An 11,733-nucleotide genomic window follows, 5' to 3' on the forward strand; every position below is an offset into this window, starting at 1 on the left:
AACAATAATTGAAAAAAACTTTCCCCAAAACCTCAGAATAGAAATAAACAAATAAAAAAAACCCACCCCTCTACCAACTATAGAAGTACAAATAAGTACTTTAAACCATAGTGGAAGCCACATCTATTTTGGTGAATAGCCAGCTTAATTTGTAGTATCTAAGGTAACTTTTATGCACAATTTGATCTCATTACACTGTATTTTAAAAAACTGTATAAAATAGGCTTTGCACCCCCTACTACTTTATAAAATTTGCCTCATTTTAAAATCTGAGCCTAAACGGTCATAATTAGCTTACTTTATATAGGTAAAAATGGTGCCCTGTATTAATGTTCTAGGATTTAATATTCATTATGCATACAGAAACTTCATATTAATTCAAAATCACAGGTGTTAATGGAGAAAAAAATGAAATCAAATAGATTAATTTGCATAAAACAAATTAAAGTAAATTTACTTTTCCCTAGTAAGCCCTAAACTAAAGACTACTGAGAGCTAATTAACAATCGAACCATCCTATAGCTGTGATCGATGGCTTTGTCTGCCAAAAGAAAAGCCTAAGAGTAAGACTATTCTACAAATGCAGATTTGCCCAGATTTCATTACATTTTCATTTGATCACCTGTGCTAATGCTCATGAGATATTACTTACATTTTTCTAAGCTCATATACAATAGACTCTACAGCTCTTAATCAAGATGTCTACTGGGATATCCATTAGAGTGCTAAATTAGTTATCGGGGCAAATTATGAGCCTGGCAGGTTTGCATTTGTAAATAAAAGGCTACCCACAGGATTTATTTTCCTTTTCCATCTTGGTTTCCCTTATACTTTACAAAGCACTGATTTGTAGTAATTTCCTATAAATCATTGCCAAGTTCTGGAGATAGAATCTTAGGGAAAAAGCCAAAGTGCTCACAATGGTTGTTTATTGTGATTCCTGTAAATAGGAACTGAGGGGCTGGGGTGGGTATAGAGAGGAAAGAGAGTTTTATTTTTCCCTCTATTTCTTTTTGCACATTTGGTATTTTTATACACTGTGCTTTCATTACCTATGCAGAAATATATACTGATTATTTTTCAAGTTGTTACACACCCGGGGACAAAAGGCACATAATATAAAGATTGTTCACCCCTTAGATTCAAACATCTCTATATATGCTTGTTTTAAAGCTTCTTTTATTGTCTTCTTGCTCCAGAACTATTTAACCCCCTATTCGGCTCCTTTCACAACTCTTCTGGAATGCTTCTACTGAAATCCCCAGAATCTTGCAATTTGACCCTCAACAGTATTTTATTTTGGATAACTCTGTATGAATTTGTTCTTCCACCAACTTGTTCAATGACCTCTTAGCAATTGGCAATTCCACAGAGATACCTAGCTCAGCCTAGCTAAGGAGAAGAATGATAACACTTTTTTTTTCAGGCAAGAGATGGTACTGGTTTTTGAAGTGGCTTGGATTAAATTTAACCTAAAGGTAATGGGAGACACATAGGGATGGATCTTCTTTCCATACAAAGTTTTAAGCACCTCTGTGAGGGTTAGGCTTGCATTGTACTTTTTATAAAATTAATTAATTTTGAAACAGAGTCTCACTTATGTGGCCTAGGCTGACATTAAATTCATGATCCTACCGCTTCACTCTCTCAAATGTGGTGAGGCGGGGATTTGGTTTTAGACCAATCAGTTTGACAGCTGAATAGAGACTCTAAACAGAATTGAGATAAGGATCAGGAAAAGTGGGAGGCTGTTGCCAAGAACTAGAAGAAAATGGTGAGGCCATTTTAAAGAGATAGAGCTTTCTAATGAAACCAGCAACGCTTGGTGATGAATTGGATTGGGAGCAGGTGATATGATATGAAGGTAGGATGAATCTAGAAGCAAACCAAGTTTCTGATTTTTTTTCCTTAATCTTCTCTTCTCTATGGTATCCATGGGAGGGACTAGAAGACAGGAGTTAGTAGAAATGGTTTTGGAGAGCTTGAAAGTTGGATAAGCGGGACACCAGTGGCTCATGCCTGTAATCTTAGCTACTTAGAAGGATGGGATCTAAGGATTTATGTTCAAAGCCAGCCTGGGCAGGGTAGCCTATGAGATTCATATCCTCAATTAACCAAAAAAGCTGAAAGTGGAGCTGTGGCTCAAATAGCAGAGTGCTAGCCTGGAGCAACAAAGCTCAGGGACTGCACCCAGGCTCTGAGTTCAAGCCCTAGGTCAAACATACATACATACATACATACAGACAGACAGACACACACACACACACACACACACACACACACACACACACACAAAGAGTCTGGATGAACTTACACATTAGTATTCTAATTTGAGGGATAATTTATTAGCCCCTTTAAATTTCAGTTTCCTGATATATAAATAAAAGTAGTAATAGAATACATATTATAGCAGTACATATGTTTACTATATTACTCTTTTAAATATTATGTTATAATATGTTATAATATTTATTATTATTATTTTGGCAGAAGAAATCAAGATGTTAATAATGATGATTTATATTGCCATATAAAACACTTGAAAATATAACAATTGTAATTCAGAAACTTGCTAAAACTGCAGCCACACCACTCACTAACCTATTTAGAACTCTCAGATTTCAGTTCACACATTTTATTCTTTTAATATTTTTTCATTTGATAAAATAAAGGTCTTTACTATTAAAAATAAATATGACTGCCTGTAAATATTCACAAATTTGGAACATTATTGGGGTCTTGAAAACTCTGTTAACATATATATGAAAAATAATTTCAAATCTAGAGTTTTAATGCAAGTATTTTTTTCCTGAATAAGTTGCCAACCAAATGCTCCAAAACCTTCTAATATTTTAGTAGACATTTCCTACAAAGAAAGGTGTTCTCCACTGAAACCACAATATAACCATCAAGAGCAGGAAATTAAAGTTGATTCATTACTACTATCTAATTTCAGTACTCTCAATTGTCCTACTTATATTCTCCATAGCAACAGGATCCCTTTCAGTATGTGCCTTGTGTTCAGCTGTCATGTCTCTGTAGTGTTCTTTGCTCTGACACAGATCCCTATTCTTTCCTTGAGTTTTATGCTCCTGACTGATTTGAACACTGCCTGCTGGGGTTGGGACTCTAGATTTGTGTTAGAGGGCTTGCCTAGCATGCACCAGGCCCTGGGTGCATGCTAACAACAACAGCAGCAGCAGCAGCAGCGTGCATGTGCGCGCACCCCCCCCCCCCCCCACACACACTATTAAAGATTATGTTCTTCAATGTATTTGATGTTTATTTGATGTTTGTTCTATGGCCTTCATATTTGGCAGGAATATGATAGAAACAATCCTGTGCTCTGTGTGTGTGTGTGTGTGTGTGCCATTCCTGGGCCTTGAACTCAGCCTGGGCACTAACTCTTAACTTTTTCACTCAAGGCTACCAGTCTATCACTGTATCACTTGAACCACATCTCCACTTCTGGCTTTTTGGTAGTTTAGTTGGAGACAAGTCTCAGATTTGAACTTTCTTGCCTGGGTTGGCTTTGAACTATGATTCTCAGATCTCAGCCTCCTGAGTAGCACCTGGCTGATGCTGTATTCTTATTGCAGTCATTCCAGTGACTTGTGGTATTATTTATTAAATTACTGATGTTATTTATGAGATTAGCACAGTGTCCTCCAAGTCTCTTCACTGTCAAGTTACTATTGTAACCTTTGTACTTAGTAAATATTTGGTTGAGATGTACCTTGAAACTAAGCAATCACCTGTTCATCATCAAAATTTCAGTTTATTAACTTGTATCCCATAAACTTATACATTTTATTTTATTTAGTGAATCATAGTGTCCCTATGAACATTATGTTCATAGGAACAGTATGTGACCAGAGAACCCCTTTCAAGTTGGTTTTGTGCCCTAGTAACATTTCCATCCGTTGAGCATTCCCTTGCTTTCTGGCCTACAAGCAAATCCCTCCTAATCAGTGTCTTTCCCAGCCCAGCTCCAGATTTGGTTACTTCTTCAAGGATATGTTGTTTCTTTCAGTGAAGAAGAGATTCAAGAGGGATTTAGAAATTAGGACCTAGGGTTCTGGGTATGTTTTGTCAGAGCTACTAAAGACTGATTCCAGGCCCTGAGGTAGGTGAGCAATCCCTCCTCTCTCTCTCTCTCTCTCTCCCTCTCTCTCTCATCCCTCCTCTCTCTCTCTCTCTCTCTCTCTCTCTCTCTCTCTCTCTCTCTCTCTCTCCATTTTCACTCTCGCTCTTTATCTCCCTTTCTCATTTGTCTTCTCTTTGTCTCCCTTGGTACCATTTCTCTTTCTCTTAATATCTACATCTCGTCACACACATGCAGTTAGACATTTCTGTTTATTTGACATCTATATGCTATATGCTAAAAGCCATTCATGAGTACCTGACATTTCCATCGAATATTACTAAGCTCATTCAGCTTTCTCCTCCTCCATATGTATGTTTTGCTTTCCCAGAATCTAGAACTTGATTCTCATTATCCTTATAGATGAATCAGGTTAGCTGTGTTTGACCAGTCTCACTGGTGCTGCTCTGACACTGCAGGCTCTGGCTTCCCATGCCAGGCTGTCCCTACAGGAATAGCCATACCACCCAGCTTGGGCTCTCATGTCTTGCCATCCCTACACCTTGGATGGGTACCCTCTTCACCCAGCTTGGAGCCTAATTCTCCATGGTGCGCTTGAAACCTTCAGACCTCACCTTAGCCTCTCTGATTCAGTTGGGAACTTCCTCAATACAGCAGCTTTGCCCTCGACTTCTCCAGGCTTTTCAGAAAGCCTACCATAATGTGTCATGCAGAAGTCATGCTCAGTACATGAACCAACTTACTTTCAGTGCACATTTGTATTACATTCTTTAGTCTTAGCTTTGCGTGTTTATTTTGTGTGAGCTTCAGGGCTTGGACTTAGGGCTTTGTTTTATTGTTCAGCTTTTATATTCATATCTGGTAGCCTACCTCTTGAGTCATGCCTCTGGCATTTTGCTGGGTAATTAGAGATGGAGTCTTGAGAGATTTCCTTTTCTTTTCATCCAGGCTGGTTTTGAACTAGGATCTTCCAGGTCATAGCTCCCTAAGTAGCTAGAATTAGAGATGTGAGCCATCAGCACCTGACATAAGTCTTGTTTAAGAGAGCATAGTACAGTTTTTTTAAACATCCCAAGAAATCACATTACTAAGGCATTAGAGCTCTGGAAATAATATACGTTAAGAAGAAAGGAAGTACTCATTAATCTTCAAAACTATAGAAACCTTTGGTGATAAAACTCCATCAGACCTGACATTCAATATGATGTGTACTTGGTGGCTTATCAGCTAAGTACTAGCGTTTGGATAAGGAAAACTAGCAGAACCAAGATATTTAATCCTGATGAATAAAATTAGCTACTACAAGTTGAGAGAGGATAGAGAGGGGGAGGGAGAAGAGAGGGAAGAGAGGGAGAGAGAGGGAGAGAGAGAGAGAGAGAGAGAGAGAGAACGCACTGCTAACTGTTCTTTCATTTCCTATGACTATCACTCTCCAGCCATTCCCCCTTCCACCTCTCACCCATGGCTCATTTATAGGAGTATTTCCCTGGGAAATTTTTCAGCCCATGATTAAAACCTAGATCTCTAAATAAATACCTCTATCGAGATCTTTTCCTTTCTCTTTGGCAAAGCATCAACTTTGAACTGATCCCTTATTGGACTGATTCCTTTAGAAACCGTGTTCTGTCACATATATTTGCTTGGAAGGTTCCCATGGTAAGTTGGGGAAGGACAAGGTGAAACATAAGTAAAAAATTCAGTGGATTGTTTAAGTACAATGAAAGATTCAGAAATGAATGCAAAACATTGGAAGCAGTGCAATGATCTAGGGACAGAAAATGCATAGTTTATAATCACTCAAGTCTTGCATCAACTTATTTTTTTTTGGTGCCAGTCCTGGGGTTTGAACTCAGGACCTAGTCATATTCCTGATTTTTATTTACACAAAGCTAGCACTCTATTATTTGAGTCTCAGCTCCACTTACAGCTCTTTTTTGTTGTTTTCTAAGTAGTTAATCAGACATATGAGTCTCATGGGCTTCTCTGCCTTTGAACCATAATACTTAGATCTCAGCCTCCTGAGTAGCTAGGATTAAAAGCATGAGCCTCCAGTGCCAGGCTTTCCAGAATCCACTCTTAATTCTATCATTTGCTAGTTGTGTTGGGAGATAAGTTAGTTAACTTATTTGAGCCATAGTTTCTGTATGTACAGGTTATTAGTGTGCTAGTAAATGTTTAACAACTGGCTCATTATGAGTAAGGAAAGAGGGGAGGAGGGAAGGAAGAATGGAAGAAAGGAAAGAAGTCAGGAAGAACATAAGATTTTCAAATAACAAGAATTGACCTTTGGGGAAGGACTTGATTGAGATTGTTTTGACTTAGTAGGATCTTCTGCCTGTCACACAGTAGGAAAGACCTTAGAAATGTCTTGCTTTTCCATCTACCTCCCCGCATGGGATGATGCTGAACAGGATAGGCCAGTAGCGATGGAATCCACAAACAGCCAATATTGTAACTTTGGCTGCTTGACTCCTAAGAGAGCTGTTTTGGAACTTGCTCTCATCCATCAATTCACAGTCCACTAGATGCCTTTGAAGTTCACAAAGGGAGATGCTAACAAAGATGATGAAAAAGAACTACTTTCAGTCAGCAAGTCTGCCCACCTCCCTAAGGTTCTTCTCTGGCTGCTGATTACCAATCGGTCATTGTTTTCAAGCTGCTTTCTTGAAGGGATTGAGGTGTTTTTTTTTCCCTCATTTAGGATCTCAGCATCCTTAAAGCACAAACACTCTGCCTGTCCTTCTGCATCAGGATTTTCTTTGCCGTCACTTGAACCTTTAATAATCCTAACCTTTATTTCTCCCAAAGCTATATACCCATCCCCTTGTCTTGTCACTGATGCCTATCACATTCCACTGCCACAGGGAGAGCTTGTGGGAGGTTTCTGGTCATGATTAAGATAGGCGTTGTTTGCAACAGGTCCTTAAAAGCTGCCTTTGCTGTGAAATACTGGCTCCAGTGCTTGAACCTAGGAATTAACTGAAGGTTGGACGAAAGCTAGGCTTCCTAGCCTCCTCTTTGTATCTGTGCCTTTGCTCTGAGCCATTCTCTCCTGTGGTCATTTTGTAACCATCCAAGGTGGCTACAAGAAGGACAGAATTGATGCATAAACATCCTGTGATAGAAGGCAATCTACCTCCTGTCAGGCAGAGATGATTCTTATGACCTTATAGACCATCTGTGGGCGCCACTAATGACCACATATGACCTCTGGGACATACCTGTGACTGGGACTGCTTAATGATGATGCGCATCTTTCCCCTTGCGCCTGGTTCTCCCTCCTCTATTTAAACCTAAGGCAAGAATCAGTACCTGGAAGATGTTTTGAATGCTATATTGTTTTTTCTGTAGTGTGTCCATATTGTTGAGATGCTATGTTGTTTCTTTCTGTAGTGTGCCTGTGCTATGTCAATGAATTCTCCTTTCACTGACCTCCATCACTACCATGGGATCACATGCTTTTGTGGCTAACCTGAAGGAAGAATCAAAATATGTCCTTTAACTTGACCCGCTCACTGCTAGCTGACCCTGGATGGGTAGGAAAGACAGATTGTTTCCATGAAACTTTTGGAATTCTTTTTATTCCTTCTTATCTTTCCTGTTCAACCAGTATTGACTGCTTTTTATCATCATTTGATGGAAGCAAAGAAACAAATATTTGGCCACCATAAGCTCTGAAATCTGACTCTTGGTAATTCTCCCAAATTGGTGCATTGCTGGGCTTTCCATTCTTTTCTATGTTGTCTGGAAGCTCTTCTAAGCCATTTTGGGTTCTGTTGAACTATGTTAGACTTTTGCTGTTTGTCTGACAGGGAAATTTGGACTCTGAAATTGTGCTGGAAGCGAGCAGGGGAGGGATGTAATACGTATGGAGAAACCATGTTATTTGTGTTTGAGATTCTTGTTATGAGTTGTTTGTGAAAAGTTGCAAGAACCATATGGACAAAGGGAGTAAACCTTCCAGAAGTGATTCCATCTGTCTAAAAAGGTCCTAGTCTAGGATTTCTGACTGACCCCATGAAAAGTGGGGGACATCTGTTGGTACCATTTTGAGAGTGACAGACTCAAGCTGAATGACAATAGGGAAGCTAGAGATTCTTCATTTTATTTGGGGGTAACTTGAATCCCCTTCTAGCCTTAGTTGAATTAATCCCATTTATTGACCTTGATTCTGGAAGGGAACTCCATTTCTTTTTGTTTATATGCTATATTTAACATGGCTTTCTGTTGCATCGGAAATGGCTTTGAAAAAAAGTTTGTGCAAGGAAAACAGAAGAACAGTAACAAAACAAAACAAGAGGAGAGGCCCAATTAGGCTTCCAGTCTCCTTGCAGGTTCTGGACACTGAAGGCTACTCTGAGAGGTCCATTGGCACCACTGGAAAAAGACAGAAGCAGGTAATGACGCTGTCCCAAGATCACACTGTTATGGCCTCTCTTTCCTGGACTCTCCAGGAGATCTGCTGTGAATTGCGTTTTTTAAAAAAGGGTCCATTTTCGGACTCCATTTTATTACTAGGAGAATTCTAACAGATTTATGAGTTAACAGTTTATTTAAAGTACAATCTAAATGAATATATTTGCTTTTATGTTATTTTTATGCATTAGTCTATCAATGTATAAATTGGATCAAAACTTCATTTGCCTCTGGAATTCCAGAAAATAGCTGGCCAATAGGGCTCCTCTTGGTGTTTTCTTCCCCTATTATTCCTTTATCCTTATAGATTGACCCAGTTTTGGGGTGTACCACATTTCATTTATCCTTTTACTTATTGAAGGATATTTTGGGTTGCTTCCATGGTTTGGCAATTATGAATATAGCTTAAACAGTTTGTTTATTGTTTTGGTCATTGTGGGGCTTGAACACTGGGCCTGGATGCTGTCCCTCAGCTCTTCAGCTCAAGGCGAGCGCTCTACCATTGAGCCACAGAGCCACTTCTGGTTTTCTGGTGGTTTATTGGAGATAGGAGTCTCACAGACTTTCCTGCCTGGGCTGGCTTTGAACCATGATCCTCAGATTTCAGCCTCTTGAGTAGCTAGGATTACAGACATGAGCCACTGGCACCCGGTTTTAAACAGTTTTCTAAAACTGTTATTGTAACTTAAAAAAAAAACAACTGTTTCCATAGTTTTGTTTTCTCCAGAATATCATCTACTTGGAATAATATGTAATCTTTTGATACTGACTTTTCAAAAATAACGGATATGTATATTTTTCCATGGACCAATGAACAACTTATTTCTTTTGAACACTGAGTAACATTCCAGCGTGTGGTGTATCCTATTTCATTTATCCATTCACCACTGAAGGAATTTTGGTTGCTTCCATGTTTTGGCAATCATCAATAAAGGTGCTATAATATTCATGTATGGGCTTTTGTGTAGACATATTTTCATCCCCTTTGAGTAAATAATAAGAAGTATAGTTGCTGCTTTTTTATGTTGGCAAGAGTATGTTTAATTTTACAAGAAAACTATTGATGGGTTCACATGTTGTGTTCCAACCAGCTATGAATGGGTGTTTCTACTTCTCCACATCATTGCCAGCATTGGCTGTTGTTAATATTCTGGCCACCCTTACATGTGTATGGTATCTCACTGCTGTTTTATTTTTCAATTCCCTGACAGCATTATACACAGCTTCTTGGTACTTTATTTTTTTCCTAGCAGATTATAAATTCCATGAAAAGAGGAACTATATATGTCTCATTCACCATTCTATTTTTAGACTCTATGATAATTTCTGGTACTTACTGGATTCTTTGTGAGAATATCTGAGCAATTGAATGACACTGTCAGGAAGCTGAGTCTATGCTCATCAAGCTACCTCTGTCTATCCAAATGTTTCTCATCCTTCATTGCTTTTAAAAAAATAAACAATTTCTTACCTGATGAGTTGCTTCAAAACTTGGTCATGAGTGCAGGAGCTTAGCTCTTCTTGCTCTGTTTATATTTTAGAGTTCTTTCATTAGTTTTCCAGTTCTTCTTAGTTCTCAGCTCATTCCTAGCCTCTTCTCTACCATAGATCTTGCCTCCTCCTTCTCTGCGGCCTGGACCAGGGAAGCTCGGATACAGACAATTCCCCTTACTTGAGTTCCGTTCTCAAACTCTTCAGTTTCTGTGTCTACCACACTAATGAGAGAAGCTTGACTACACATGGTAGAACTCTCAATGCAGAAGTAAGGGGAGATGAAGCACTGTTTTACTTTCTCATGCTCCTCTTGTTCCCTCACAGATTGAATGTTCATTAATGATACCTCACATCGTACCCTTTCTCTCAAAATTAGGTATATTTGTTCCTGCAACAATATTATGTCTTGTGACCTTCCAGGCCCTACCTGAGGCTCCAGGAATACCAGCCAGATTTGTTTGCCCTGCAGTAGATGTGAAAGTATTCCTTTCATTGACATTCTTAAAATAAGCCATCTGACAATAACTTTTGGTTCTGATTATGTATTTTTATTTCAATTTTTAGGAATAATGTAATTTGGGTTCATTTTTTTTGTTCTACTGTGATTAGATACCTAACATAACCAATGTAAAAGGAAGAAGGGTTTATTTGAGTTCATAGTTTCAGAGGGTTCTGCCCATGGTAGCTTGGCCCTGGGTGCTTGTGGAGGATACAATGGAGTGTGTGGCTGTGGGAATTCTTTACCTCATGGCAGACAGGAAGCAGAGATAAGGGACTAGGGACTATGTATAACTTTAAACAATCCTCAGAGTATTACTTCCTCTATCTGGGCTTTATCTCCCAAAGATTCTTCAATCTCATGAAATAGCACCAATAGCTGAGGATTGGATAGACAGCACAGGGGTCTGTGTAGGACACTTCATATTGAAACCATGATATAAATTTGTTTCCTTATGTTACCTCAGTTTGAGGACAAACAAGAGTGGAGGTCTTGGATACTGGCACTATGATGGCCCAGACACCAATGACTGTTTCTGAGGAAACACCAATATCCCAGGAGATCCTGGTGCATAGCTCCCTGCTTTGTTGTCCTGCCCTGCTTTGATGTTGTTGGCATTAATTCCACTCTTCCTGTTGAAGCAAGGGCAGTGGAAATGGAATTAGGGGTAACTTATGCCTGAGTTGACTGTAGCATCCCTAGTGATAAGGAAGGGATCTACAGAAAACTGAGTTACATGGAGTCCATTAGGGAGAGCTGTTTCTAGTGTCAGGTCATCCTATGTTTACAGAACTGGAAGAAGCTATGGCCTCAGAGTGACATATTTTGCTGTAGGTTATCTTTTGTGCCCCAGAGAAATTTTGGTGGTTGAGCTTTTTTTTTTTTTTAAGAAAAAAATGCATTCAAGGATGAGTACTTCTGGGTCATATGGAGGCTGAGATCTGGAGGATCATGGTTCATGATCAGTCTGGACAGGTATATTTGCATGACTCTATCTCCAAAATTATTAGCAAAAAGCTGGGTTGGAGGTATGGCTCAAGTGGTAAAAAACAGCTGAGCAATAAGGCCAGACAAGTGTGCAGCACTGAGTTCAAATTCCATTGCCAGCAAAAAAAGAAAGATGCATTCATATTACTGATACTTATAATATTTATAGGATTTTAATGAGGGTTCTGCTTTGATTTTGTATGATATTGGTATGAGGAGAATCTGGTTGAAT

This window comes from Dipodomys spectabilis, unplaced genomic scaffold, assembly GCF_019054845.1.
Source record: "Dipodomys spectabilis isolate Male_0828 unplaced genomic scaffold, ASM1905484v1 ptg000174l, whole genome shotgun sequence".
Classification (NCBI taxonomy): Eukaryota; Metazoa; Chordata; class Mammalia; order Rodentia; family Heteromyidae; genus Dipodomys; species Dipodomys spectabilis.